Source organism: Phacochoerus africanus, chromosome 3 (assembly GCF_016906955.1).
Source record: "Phacochoerus africanus isolate WHEZ1 chromosome 3, ROS_Pafr_v1, whole genome shotgun sequence".
NCBI lineage: Eukaryota > Metazoa > Chordata > Mammalia > Artiodactyla > Suidae > Phacochoerus > Phacochoerus africanus.
The window spans coordinates 106432006-106447595 of record NC_062546.1 but is presented as its reverse complement, the minus strand read 5'-3'; positions in this window follow the sequence as shown (position 1 = coordinate 106447595).

Here is a 15590-nt window from a genome sequence, read left to right as displayed (position 1 = left end):
AGTGATTAATATTCAAAATAGAAAGCATGTCATTCAATTTAATAGCAAGAAACCAAATCTTATTTTGAAATGGATAGACTATTTGAATAGATTTTTTTCTCAAGATTACACAAGTGGCCATCATGTACATGAAAAGTTGTTCAGTATCAGTAATCATCAGGGAAATGCAAATCAGAGCCACAGTTAGCTATTACCTCATGTCTGTTAGAATGGCTGTCATCACAAAAAAAGAGATGTCAAGGATTTGGAGAAAAGTGATAAGATCATTATGAAAAACAGTATGGAAGTTCCTCAAAAAATTAAAAATAAAACTGCAATTTTATCCAATAATCCTACTTCTGGGCATATATCCAAAGAAATGAAATGAAACCAGAATCTCTAAGTGATATCTGCACCCTCATGTTCATTGCAGCATTATCCACAGTAATCAAGCCTTGGAAGCAACATAATATCCATCAACAAGTGAATAAATAAAAGAGAAGTGGTATATAAAAGAATGGAATATTATTCAGCCATGAGAAAGAAGGAAATTCTGCCATTTGGGATAATATGGATGGATCTTGAGGGCCTTATGCTTAAGTGAAGTAAGTCAGACAGAGAAAGGGAAATACTATATGAGGTCGCTTATGTGTAGTATTTAAATATCTGAATTCACAGAAGATGCAAAAGATTTGGAGCTCTAATGTCCAGCCTAATGGAAATGCTGTGATATATATAGATCTGATAGTTTCTAAGAGAGTGTGTCTTCAGTGTTCTTAGCACACACACACACAAGAGATGAAGTGATGGTGATTTTAACTAACCTTGTTGTTATCATTTCACAATACATAAACGTAGCATATCATCTTTTGTAATCTTAAAGTTCCACAATGTTTTATGTTAATTTATCTCAATAAAGCTGCAAAAAATACACTGTCTTTGTTAAGACATTTTTTGAATTACGAAACTATGGGGGATGGGTAGGATAATTTCCATGTACTTGAGATTCACTTTCCTCTTTGGTTTTGATCCTAACATCTTAGTGTAGTGTATTTGCTATGATTAATGAACCATTATTGGCCCATTATTACTAACTTAGATATCATTAGATATTCCGCTCCAAGATCCCATATCATATTACATTAGTTTTCACATCTCTTTAGGCCTCTCTTGACTGACAGTTTCTCAGACATTCCTTGCTTCAGATGATTTATCGATTAAATTTCTGGTCAGGTAGCCTGCATAAGTCTATCAGTATTTGTATTATGTTTTCTCATGAGTAGACTGAGGTTATGGGTTTTGATAGAGAGACTGTAGAGGTAAGGTGTTATTGCTGCCACATCATATTTAGTATACATACTATCAACATGACTTAACCACTGTTGACATTGACCTTGATCACCTGGCAGAAGTAGTGTTTGTCAAGATTATCCTCTATAAAATTACTTCTTATTCCTAATTTCCACATTGTACTCTTTGGAATAAAGTCACTAATGCACAGTGTGACAAAATTAATACTGGATTTTGAAGCAATGCATTAAATAAACATGTAGATATCCTAACTTCAAGGAGGTGTAACATAATTTTCCACTCCTTAAGTGATTTTTCTTTGACTTCTCTCAATGGGTGTATCTAAGCAGATTCCTAGAAAATGGCAGAATAGAGACAGATAAAAACTAAGCATATGATCACTCATATTTTTCCAAAATTAAAGCCAAATAAGTGCCTATTTAAGCATCCTAATGTGTGGAACATTTAATACAAAGAAAAACTTGAAAATGTTTGGAGAAAGAGGAGATTTATAAAAGAATGACATATTTCATAGAAATATGAAACTCTCAAAGACAGAAACAAAAAGGTAGGAAACATACAGAAACACTGGGTACTAGAATTGATGGCATGTTTATTCAAGTTTTCAGAAACAATTTCCAGGAGAGGCAAAATAAAAAACATCTTATTATGAAGTGATAGATTTGAAGCCTTGTAAGCAGCTCCTGGATTTATCCTGTATCTTGGCAAAAACATACTTCTAAAGATACACACTCATACACACCTCTACACCCTCTGCATATTTGAGTTTGTGAATGCTTCTGTCTCTGTGAGTGTATGTGTGTATATGTGAATGTGTTTGTTAATGTCTAAGAGAATAGAATCACTATCACCATATTCTTTTATAAGAGCTTGTTTGCTGAGTTTTTTTATTTATTCTTTGGGAACTTTTATATGTAGTAAAAAAGTGTCTTAACTAGAAAGTTACAAAATCTGTAATGCTTTAGTAGCTTATATTAAATTATCCTATCTATGCATAATATTAACAATCAGCTATTCTATTTTGCATACATATCAATATATTTTTTATGTAAGTTTAAGTAATATTCATCATGATTTAAATAAAAGATCTGGTAAAACATTGTTTTAGGAACAAAATTTACGATGGATCATGCACCAAATATCTTAGTGCTAACCAATAGTCAAATGGGTTATATTTAATTTAAATATTTTTCTGCTTATTTAGAAGAGGATGTTAATTTTTCTTACATTTAAACTTATGCAAGATGCAGTCAATTATTTATAAAATCTTATTTAGGCAAATTTTGGCCATTTTGAATATTACTGAAATGAAAATTCATACAAAGACACAAAATGTTTTTGTCACCTGCGTAGTTAACAGCAAATGCGTTTTAAAATCACAAAGCTATGTTGTCAAAAACTAAAGAAAAATTTTGACACTGGCATAAATGGTTCACTTAAAGGAAATATAAAAACATTTCAAGCTTATGTATAAATTACCTTCAGTTCTCTTCACTTGGCAGGGTGTTTAGGGATTAAAAAAAAAAAAAGTAGTAGTCTCTTAGGCACATAATGTTTACAAGTTCGGGATTTTGTGTACTCAGACTTTTCTCTAAATGATATAATCTTGCTCAAAACATCACCCAGAAACCCATTTGCTCTCACAAGAGACTTTTTAATTAACAGTCACATCTGTGCTATTACACTATATTTTTGCAAAGCTAGCAACAACTTAAACCACATTACTAAACTATGAAAAAAACACATAAATCTCAATGGACTTGTTTGGTATTTCAAGAGCCTGAAGTAGTGATCTCTATGCCTCTAGAGTCTGGCCTTGAATTACTTAAATTTTTATAATGATATTATTAAATATTTAGTAGTGTAATATTTTGAGTAACTTCAAATATAAATGACCTTAAAAATTAACCTATTTAAGCTATTTAAGGTTACCTGAATAAATTTGATTAGAAATCTGTTTTAAACCTACTTAATGTAGCAGTGATGCTAGAAGATGCAATTTTCTAAGAAACAAATAAATCAGTAGTTTAATATTTAAGTGAAATATGGACAAAATTAAATAATTAAAGTATAAAATAATTTTGTAGGGTTGGGGGCTGCTTAAAAACATTGAGATGAATTGTTATTGCTGTATTATCATCATTTACATTCTGTATATAAAATGTTTTCTTAAAAGTAATTGCCAGCCTAATTCGATATAGCCTTAATTAGCACCATAAGATCATATGTCTTCTGCCTTTCCTTATTCAATCTTCCCCTTCTTTCTTTTCGTTATTTTCTAATCATACACTGGAAATATTAACAGGAAATTTTAAAAGGCATTTCTTCATATTTAAATTAGAATTCACAGAGTTCCCATTGTGGCACAGTTTAAACAAATCTGACTAGAACCACGAGGTTGCAGGTTCAATCCCTGGCCTCGCTCAGTGGGTTAAGGATCCAGCATTGCAGTGAGCTGTAGTGTAGGGTGCAAATGCAGCTCAGATTTTGCATTGCTATGGCTGTGGTGTAGGCTGGCAGCTGTAGCTCCGATTCGACCCCTAGCCTGTGAACCTCAATATGCCGTGGGTACAGCCCTAAAAGCAGAAAAAAAAAAAATGGCATTTGCACTCCATCTCATGAGTTCTTACCTGATGTTTGGTAATAAAATATTTTTGAAATAAGGGAAACATGAAGTCTATATTGAGTAAATTATTCTCTTTTAATATCTTGTTATAGCTATATTCTGAATTTAAAAATATAGTATTTCAGAACTGATTGTGTACATATTAAGCATATTAGTATTAGCTCTTATTAAGAAAAAATGTAATTGTACACAATGGAAAAACATTTAGTATTATGTCCAATATTTCTAATCATTTCATGGATAGTTGTTGAAGCTTTACTTGTAACTAAATCACATACAAATCCAAGAATTAATTGCAATTGATTTTAATGGAACAATAAAGCAGAACTTAAAATTCTGTTGTTTTTCAGAAAGTTTTGAATAACTTGAACTGTTTAATTTTCCTTGATATCACTAAAGGCCAAGGAAAGCTGATTTAGTTTGATAATGATAAGTCTTGCACTTTCTAAAATGGAATCTTTAAAATATGTCACCTAATTCTGATAATTTAATAATTTACATGAAAAATTCAGTATAGCATATTATATTATGTGGTTCTATACTTTGGGAAGATGAATATATGAAAGTTTGGAGTTTTAAGGAAAGGCATGATATTTATAATTGCTATGTTTAATGCATTTGATACAAAGAAATTTACATTTATACAAAGATTATAAGTACATGAATTTAGATTGTGATTCTTCCTTTTCTTTTTTTTGTGAAATAGTTTTTTTAATTACCCTTTCTATTTATGCATTTGTTAAATAAACCTACATAATGTTTTATTATATCTAGACACATACATTTTCATTGAAATGAATTGTGCAACATCATGTCTCTCTTCTTGGAGAATTGCAAATGTTAATATACACCATGTAATTGAGACTGGGACAAGTAAATACATCTCATCTTTAAAATGAAACAGATTTCAGAGTTATCCAAGCCAGAAAATAAATGGGATTAGCCTTAGATTTAAAACAAATAAAAAGCAAAAGAAAAACAAGAAACAAAACAAAGTATGTTCATCATACCCCGAGATAGTAGAGAAATAAGACAAGCTATTTCAGATGCAGTTAACTTTACAGATAGTTGAGTATCCCTGATGACTTGAGGAAGTAGGAAACACTGAGAAAACCATACAATAAATATTTTATGAAGCTGACAAGGAAACTGGAAAATTGCAGAAAGATTAGCAATGTTAGAGTCCTTGAATCTTTAGTGCTGATCATTGGCATAGCCATGTGATTTGACAGGACAGGGTTCAGATCTTGTGTGAAAGAAGTGGGAGTAATTATTGTAAGATTAGTACAGTATGAAGGACAGTGTATCCTAGAAGAAAGGGAATTTTATAATCAAGAATGTGATTGGAATGGCAACTTGAATTTTTTAGATTGACCAAGGGGAAAAAAAAAAATAACCTCAAACAATAAATGAGGTTGTTAGATTAGAAGAAAATGGTCATTTTAGACACCTGAGTATAAGAGAGCTGATAATTACAAGTGTTGGAAGGAAGAACTTGAGTGAAATAGTGATTAAAAGTACTTAAGTGGAGAATAGGACTATGACATTAAAGAGTCAGGGACAATGAAGGCCATGCGAATGTACATATATTTCTCATGGAGACTAACTCTCTAAACCTTTTTTCAGTATGACAGAAAGTAAAATAATACGGCTCATTGGAGTATTGTGAGAATTAAATGATACCAAGTTAAGTGATTGATACAGCCTTGGGCACATTGTTATGAAATATTTTCCATATACCAATGCAGTTTTTAAATTCATTTATTAATTTTTCTCCTTTTTCCTTATTAACAAAGAGGCCTCACACATGATTAATGATCCTTTTAGTTTAATTTGACAGATTTTTGTTTTTCAAATTAAATATTGTCTCTGTCTGGAACCCACTTTCCACTGGATTTCTACATGTCTTATTGAATTAATTTTGACCATGTTTTTACAAATGCAAATCAGTGTCAATCTGTTTTCCTTCTCATGTTCAGTGCCTTGATCATAAAATCATAAAGCTGGAGTTCCCATCATGGCCAGGTGGTTAATGAACCTGACTAGCATCCATGAGGATGCGGGTTTGATCCCTGGCCTCACTCAGTTAAGGATCTGGTATTGCTGTGAGCTGTGGTGTAGGCCAGCAGCTACAGCTTCCATTTGACCCCTAGCTTGGGAACTTCCCTATGCCACAGGTGGAGCCCTAAGAAGCAAAGTAGTAATAATAGTAAAATAATAATAATAAAATCATAAAGCAAGGTCATAAAGTCTGTTAGACTTTCTGAAGGCTGTTTTTGGTCTTTATGTATCTGGCCCACTGTGGTTTCTGCAGTGGTTTGACATGTGCAGTATACCTTCCCTAGGCATTGCAGATTGCCTCTATATGCCTCATATTCCAGGTCTCAGTTCTTGAGTTACTAGCAAGCCTATAAGGAATTGCTTCTTTCAGTTGTTCTGCAAATACTTCTGCTGGCATTCTGAGCTATCTATCACAAAAAGAAAAAGAGTAAAGTTATAGTTTGTCTTTATCTGCATCAGTAATTTCACATCTAGTTGAGAAGTTTTTATTTTCACGTAGCTTACTCAAGTGGTCCTTTTTCCTATTACATTTTTCATGAAGATGATTTCTCTTTCTTCGCATAGAGTCAAAGTAGAAATAATTATTGACTGATTTCTCCACTATTAAGTTTGAGAGTCTCTTGCTTGTTGTTTTGTCATTTGGTTGTAGATTGTATTAATTACTGAATCTATCTTACATAATTTTTTCTGGTATTTGTTTCAACATCTCTGCATTTTTCTGAAAAAAAAAAAATTACTACCAATATATGGAAAAATTATCTTCCAGATATGTAACACCCCTTCTGTGAAAATAAGGCAGGGTGCAAAGTTCATGATTAAATTATAGCAGTCCTTTGCTCTGTTCCTCTGTTTTCACTGCTGCTTATGAGAGTTTTAATGTCAGACTAAGTTCTCAGTTTTATTTTAAAAAGATTTTCAGGGCATCGTGAAGCTTTATTAACTCTTTCAGCTTACTGGGGTTCCATTAAAGTTAGTGCTTTAATGTATGAGAACTAAAAAATGAGAAATAGAATGAATTTTTGATGGCACTTTGATATTAATCGCACTTGTAGTCCTGAGTATGCTCAGTGTTGTAATTATGTTGCTCTTAAGTGTACTAAACAGTACCCTGGGGATATGAAAGAGATACCTTCTGAAGGTGCCAGGCTGGTGACCAGAGAGTAACTAAGACTCTGTGAAAATCAGATCATTATATTGACCCCTGCTCTGCCATTTTTTTCTCTCATTGATCTTTTATTATATAACTACGTTTAGTGTTAAGCAGTGTATATAAATACATACTGGCTTTCTAATGGTGTTCTTTAAATGGTAATAGATGTATTAGATCTTCCTGTGGTAATTTCTTTGGCTCAACAGGCAAACCAGTTAGCACTGTAGGACATAGAAATATAACATCACAAACAAGCTATTTGTGTATTTCAGTTTTAAATTAGGTTTCTTTTAATTTGATGAAAGTATGCTAATAAGATCTAATGAATGAACATGCATTCTCAAGCATTTTCTTTTATCTCAATTAATTTTATTTTTTTATCACTCTGATTTAACATTGAAAGGAACTCATTAGGGAAAACACAAAGATATTAATGTAAAGATTTAAGTGATAGAAGGAGAGCACTTTCCAAGGTACAGGTGCATATCAAATAATTTAAAATAACGGAACTGTGGAAGCATTCTAGAAGATGGTAATCACTAAGCTTGATAAAATGGAAGAACCATTTACATATAGCCAAGTATTAGCTTTTCTCAGCACACAGATGAAGAAAATGAATGGTATTTAATTTACCATTGTACTAAGAAATATGTATGTTCAGCAAAATTTTTATTTTAACATTGAGATTGTTCTTTAATTTGTGTTCTTTAGTAATTCTTTCCAATGACACAAAATATTCATTTCAATTCTGTTCCCTAAGGCATTCTGTGTACTAAGGAATATGTACTAATTCTGAATTATCGCAAAAATTATTTTCCATATTCACATAGATGAATTCAGCAATTATTAAGAGCAATTCCATAATTTAAATTCACTTAGTTGTGGGACCATTTCATCCATTTCATATTTTTTTTTCTTCAGTTTTGCCTGTCCTTTGACATATGGAGTTCCCAGGCTAGGGACTGGATCCGAGCTACAGTTTAGCCCTAAGCCACAGCTGTGACAATGCTGGATACTTAGCCTACTGTGCCAGGCTAGGGATGGAACCTGCATCCCAGAGCTCCCAAGAGGCCATCAATCCTGTTGAGCCATTGTGGGAGCTCCTGGTGTGGTTGTTTTGTTGAACTATCTAGATACCTGAGCTGAATGAAAGATTACTATAGATTTCTTTGAAAAGGTATGTTCACAGGAATAGCTGAAATACTGAGAGGATCTTTCTCAATAAATATTGCAGTGCAGTCTGTACTAGGTTGCAGTAAGAGGTAGGGGGAACTGGAGCACTCTCCCTAGAAAATGAAACATTGCGTATTCCTCTCCAGGGACTATCCTTTAGGGACTGAGTGTTGTGATGCCATCCGACCGTGTGTTGTGTGTGCCAGCAAAGGCACTGTTGCTAGAGCTCCCTTGGACCCACCCCTGCTGAGGGTGTGCTGATATCTAACTCCTGTGTCAGGCCTGCTGCCAGAGTTTGATGCTCACAAAGCCAGCCTCCACTGGAGCCTTGCCATTTCCTGCAATGTGTATGCTTTCAGGGGGGCTGTTATGGATAACCTGCATCCTGCCCTGCATGCACTGATGATGGGGCTCCTGGGGTGGGTCCACGCCTACTTGTGCACACTAACAGTGATGGCAACATCCCAGTCCCTTTGGGCTGTCTCAGTGAAGCTAACCCAGTACTCCTCTCAGGTCATCCTGTTGAAGCTCAAGGTTCAACACTTCGCCACTAGGTGAACTAGCAGGCATGCTTTTCAGGCTAGGAAGTGAGGTGATGTGGCAGCTATCAGTGCAGGTCTCTCTTTGCCCTGATTGTTAGCAAGCCAGCACCCACACAGTCCCCTCAAGCAAAGTCCAGGCCACCACAGCTCCCTACCCCTCCCTGCAGACCTCCCAGATGGTGACAGAACTTCCCAGGGTGAGGAAATATTTCTCTTTTACTGCCCCTCCTGGAGGTGCAGGTCCTGTCCTGTCCTGATTCCTTTTTTTTGTTTGTTTTTTCTTTTTGTCCTACCCAGCTGTGGGGATCTTTCTTGCAGCTTTGTTTGTATAAGAGATCTTCTCTCAGTTTTCATTTTGTCTTCTGTGAGATTTGTTCCATGTGGAGATGTATTTCTTGATATGGTTGCAGTGGGAAATAAGCTTCATGTCCTTCTACTCTGCCATCTCCATCTCCACCCTGCGAACATCACTTTTCTTAATATTAAATTAAGTTATTATAGTCAAGGAAAAGTTACAAATAGACAAAATACAAGAATATTAATATATTTGTGATTAACCAATTTACTAATGAATGTCTATGGGGGAACTGTATTGGAATGCTGATCTTGAGCCATGATAAGGTCCAGAAAGCACATGTTATCTACAAGGCTCCAAAGAACTCATGAATACTTAATCATGTACCACTACTGCCCCAGCAGTTATTCTGGAGTGAATAACGTGATAGATTATACCACTCTGATTATCACGTTCTCAGTTGCAAAGATGCTTAGAAAAAGGCAAAGGAACATTTCTTACAAAACTCATAGTAATTTTTATCACAATCCCATCATAAGCTTTTCTAAATATATTTTCTAATGGTTCCACTACCCATCCTTCTCAAAACCAGAGGACAACCTGGCTACCTATAACACAGAGGTTTTCAGATATGTGGCCTCTTTGATTTTACTGACTCATATAGCAGTTTATCTCTTAGTGTGAGTCCATCCTTATTTCTTTATTCTGTCTTCTCCAAAGAGATAAACTTCTTATGCAAAGCAAATTCATGTCTCTATACTATGGAGATTTAGCTTTACTGTCATTTTAGCAAAAGATGTGCATCAATTTTCTAGTTTCTCCACTGTGTATCTTTTCCTTTTCAATTGGACTCTCTCCCTAAGCACATAAGTGTCTTTAAGTTTTTAAATCCTTAAAAAAAAAAAAAAAAACCCTTCCATGATCCCACAACTCCTTTTCTTTTTATAGCTAATCTTTGAAGAGAAACTCTTTATCCCACTCTGTATTTTTACCTCCTATTCACTACTTAACCCATCATAATCTGACTCCTGTATTCAACTTTCCACTGAAACTTTTCTCATTAAGGTTATCAGTGATTTTTATCACCGAGTCCACTGAGTACTCTTCAGTCCTCACCTTATTTAAACACTTTTGTGTTAACCTTTTTGATCATCCATTTTTTCTTGAACTTCTCCATGGTCTATACCAAGATCTTTATGGTGGCTCAAGCAAATATCAGTTTATATTTGCATTAAAAAATACTCAAGGTAAAGCCCTGCTATATAAAACAGAACTTTATGAGCTTATCCCCAATTCAGCTGTACAGTAAATTCAAAACCATAGTCTGAGGTTAATTTTGACTCCCCTGCCTTGAGGCGTTGCAAAGGCTTATCTTCGAACATAGGTGGGATGTTCTCCAATTCACACGCTTTCATCTTTAGGCTGTTCGTCTTCCATGGAAGGGTGTTAGTTCTCCTCAGCTGACTATGTGTTCAATGAATGCCTTTTAATAGTTTTCAATCAAGTGTTTTCCAGAGAGTGTAATCTATGTTTAACCTCTCTGAATATTTATCAGAATCTTATTTTGGAGAAATTGTAATAAGGGAATATTAATTTTAAAACATACAAACTCTCCCCTCTTTTAAAAATGCTGAAGTACCACACATTAACTCTTCCCCAAAGAAAAGACAACACATGCATAACACATTATGTTGACTCCATGTAAAATTGTTAATTTGGAGGAGACAATATAATATATTGATTAAGAACTTGTACTTGAGAGTGACATAGCTCTAGGTTTGAATCCAGTTCAGTAAATTCTGAATTAAGCAATTATGTAATACTATTTCATTGTACTAAATCTGAAAGAAATCCTAACATTCACCTGTATATGTTAGTCCTTAATTTCAGGAAACAACAACTGTAGTGATATTCATTATGCTATCATTATGCTCTGGCTAATAGTAATCCTGATATTACCACTAATATTAAAGTTCTCAGAAATCGGAAACTTCGTTCATACATTTACACTTGGGAATTTATCATGAGACCAGAAGACCTGTTTATCAGTCAGCAACTATGTGTAATACCTCTTCTCTATCTTAGGAATCCTTTCTTTTTCTTTTTCTTTTCTTTTTTTTTGTTTTTTTGTTTTTTGTTTTAGGGCTGCACCTGCAGCACATGGAGTTCCCCAGGCTAGGGGTCTAATCAGAGCTGTAGCTGCTGGCTTACACCACAGCCACAGCAATGCCAGATCCGAGCTGCGTCTGCAAATTACATCACAGCTCACAGCAACGCCCAATCCTTAACCCACTGAGTGAGGCCATGGATCGAACCCTCAACCTCATGTTCCTAGTTGGATTGGTTTCCACTGTGCCACAATGGTAACTCCTTAGGAATCCTTTTTCTATCATTTTCTTCTCTGTATACGCAGAGTCTCTCTTACTCACTGACTAAAGATGTAAACTTTTGGGAAATATAAGGGTTCTTTTTCTTGGTCTTTTGATTTTTTAGATTTTTAGATATTTTGAGTCATTAGTTTATACAATAACTGGCCATTGGAAACGATTGCAAAAACAATTGTTGATTGTAGGTATAAATAAATAAATGATGAAATGCAGTATGTAATGGCTTTTTTGGAGTTCTGTCTTACTTCACTTTAATCAAGATTTTATCAGTAATATAAATAAATCCATGGAAAAGTTTTTTATCAGATTTGCAGATAATATCTACAGAAAAGACAACAATGTTATCTAATACAAATTTATGTTGAAATCTTTGGTTGAAATAATGAGCAGATTCTGAAAGGAGCAATTTTAATAATGATATATATATATAAATTTTTCAAATATGGTTCAAAACTTCACTGTACAAGTACAGAATGAAAAATGTATAGGTTAACAGCAACACAAGTAAAAATGACTTTTTTTTTTAAGTGCTTAAACAGACCTTAGAGGACTTGTATTTTCTAGAAGATGCAGTAGACATACTTTATTCTTCTTTCTATATACAAATAAAAATATATATATATGTTTTTATTTTATATATATACATATATGTATGTATGTATATATGTATCATAAGAATATTCTGAAAGGTAGAGAGTAGGCCAGATAGGGGCCTCAGGATCTGAAGAACACACGGTAGTGGTATCCCTATTGTTTTGACTCATATGTCACATATGTACAGCAGAATAAATTAGTAACTGAAAATATGAAAGTCTTCAGACAAAAAAAAAGGACACATTGTACTGAATGAAAGCAAACCACAGTATATTAAAATATGTGGGATAGGAGTTCCCACTGTGGCTCAGCGGGTTAGGAACCTGGCTAATATCCATGAGGATACATGTTCAATACCTGACCTTGTTTAGTGAGTTAATGATCTGGCATTGCCACAAGGTGTGGCATAGGTTGCAGATGTGGCTCTGATCTGGCATTGCTTGTGGCAGTGGCATAGGCTGGCAGCTGCAGTTCTCATTTGACCCCTAGCCTGGGAACTTCCATATGCTACAGGTGCAGCCATGAAAAAAAAAATTTTTTTAAATGTATGGGATACAGCTAAAGAAGTGGAGAGAACTAAATTTATAGCATGACATGCCTATATAAAAATAGAGGAAATGTTTCAAATCAGTAATCTAGGCTTATACTTTTTATCAGTTGACTCCAGCTAGCATAATAGAATATCACAGGCTAGGTAACTTTAAAAATGTATCTGCTGGAGTTGCCCTTGTGGTTCAGGGGTAACAAACTCAGCCAGTAACCATGAGGATGCAGATTCAATCCCTAGACTCGCTCAGTGGGTTAAGTATCCAATGTTGCCCTGTAGCTATGGTGTAGGTCACAGATGTGGCTCAGATCCTGCATTGCTGTGGCTGTGGCATAGGTCAGCAGCTGCAGCTCCAGTTCGACCCCTAGCCTGAGGAATTACATATGCCACACCTATGGCCTTAAAAAAATGCTCACAGTTTTGGAGACTGGAAATCCCAGATTAGGGTGCCAGTAAGGTCAGTGACTGGTGGTAGCTCTCACCTTGTATTGTAGATGGTTACCTTCTTGCTGTGTCCTCACAAAATAGAGAGAACCAACACTCTGGTTACTCTTCTTGAAGGACAAGTAGTCCATTGCTCCAAGCCCCCACCCTTATGACATCATTTAACATTAATTACGTTCTCATTTTCAATTCAGTTGCATGGGGGCAGAAGTTAGAGCTTTAACATAGGAATTTGTGGGAGAAATAAACACTCTGTCCATAATGTACCACAAGAACCTTGAAAAAAGCAAACAGAAGGAAGTAAGTTATGAAGATAAGAGCAGAAACAAAATTATAAATAGAAAAAAGCAATATATGAAATCAGTGAAATAAATAACCAATTCTTTGTAAAGATCAATATATTTGACAAACTTCTTGAAAGGTTGACAATGAAGAGAGAAGATACAGATTACCAATATCACAAATGAAGCAGGGAATACCACTACAGACCCTTGTAGACATAAAGGATAATAGGAGGGTACTATGAAAAACTCTGCATACATGCATTTGACATGTTGTACCAAATAAGTCAATCCCTTGAAAAGCAGAAACCACTGTAACTCATCGAGTATAAGTTTATTTGAATCATCATATAATTGATAAAGAAATTGATTTTGTAATTAAAAACCACCAAACAAGAAAACTCTACATGCAAATGGTTTTCTTTGATACTTCTCCCATATGTTTAAAGAAGAACCAATTCTACGCAATCTTTTTCAGGAAATAGAAGAGGAAGAAACACTTAGAAATACTTTTTATAAAGTTAGAATTACCTCAATATCAAAACAAGAAAAACACAGTTTAAAAAAAAGTCAAAGACTGATATCTATTATAAATAAAGATGAAAAGTATGTAACAAAAACAAAATTTATCAAGATATAATAATCTTTTTTATATTATGACTGAGTTGAGTTTATTCCAAACATGAAGATGGCTTAATATTAGAAATCATTCAACATAATCCACCATATTAAGAGGTTAAAGAAGAAAAATCACATGATCACATCAATTGATGCAAAAAATTTGACAAAATTTAAAGCTCATTAAAGAATTAAACATGTGAATGAGCATTTGGACTCCTGATTATATATATTATAGAAAAAATTGCATGTTGACACCAAAAGTTAAACATGAACATTTGTCCACACCATGGAGCTCAGCAATAAAATAAAAATAAATATTGATATATGCAACAGGCTGGATACATCTCTAGAGGTTTATGCTGAGCTGGAAAAAAAGCCAATCCCCAGAGGTAGCATATAGTATGATTCCATGTATGTAATATCCTTGAAATGATGAAATAGTAGAAGTTGAAAACAGATTAGTGGTTGCCAGAGGTTAATTAGGCTGTGGGTTTGGTGTATAAGTGGGTGTATTTGTATAATAGCAAAATGAGGGATACTTGTGGTAATGGACATGTTTTTGTATCTTGATGGTGTCTTTGTTGTGATATTATATTATAGTTTTGCAAAGCATTGGCATTGGGGATACCTTGATAATGGATCTATGAGATCTCTCTGTATTGTTTTTCAACTGCATGTGACACTTCAATTATCACAAAATAAAAAGTTCAACCAAAAAAGGAAAAAAAAATACATTACTTCACTCTCTGTCACAAAATTTCTCTGTAATCACAACACCCCTATATCTAGAAAAATAGAGGTGCTGTAACAGTTTATATGCATAGCCAAAAATCAAGCCAAGATAACTGGGTTTAAAGCTTGGTAGATGCCTTGAGTATTTAGTACTAATTGGGATTTATTCATAAATTAAAAAACTCTATGGTGGGGAATAATTTGAAACCGTATTACATGCTAAGTTAGCAGTTACCTTCAAATATTTGAAAATCTGTTTAGATTTCTTTTGTCCTTAGGGTAGAGCTAGAAGTAATGCTAGAAGTATCAGGCAAACAATATCTTCACTCTTGAAATATTAATTATAATATTAATTATAATATTAATTATAATATTTAACATTTATTTGATTGATTTTTGCCTATTGATATTGTAAACAACATATGTAATTAGTTTAGTCCTCAAAACAGTATGATACGTTATTACTAGTGTGATCCATGTTTTTACAGATGAGAAATATAAAAGTTAAATATTTTCCTAAGTTTATCTACACAGCAGGTAGCAGGGCCACATTTTAAATCCTAACATTTTGACTTAAAATTTTTGCTAATAACCAGGGTTCCCACTGTGGCACAGTGGATTAAGGATGCAGTGTTGCTGCAGCTGTGGTGTAGGTCACAGCTGTGGCTAAACCTTTTGCTAATAAACATTGTGTTCTAATATTTTTAGTATATATGTTTTTCAACCACAACATAAAGAAACTAGAAATGTATAACTGAAAGGAATTTGGATTTTCATAAATATGTGGAAATTAAACAAATGTCCTGAATTATCTATAGCCCAAGAAAGAAATTAGAAAATTCTGAGT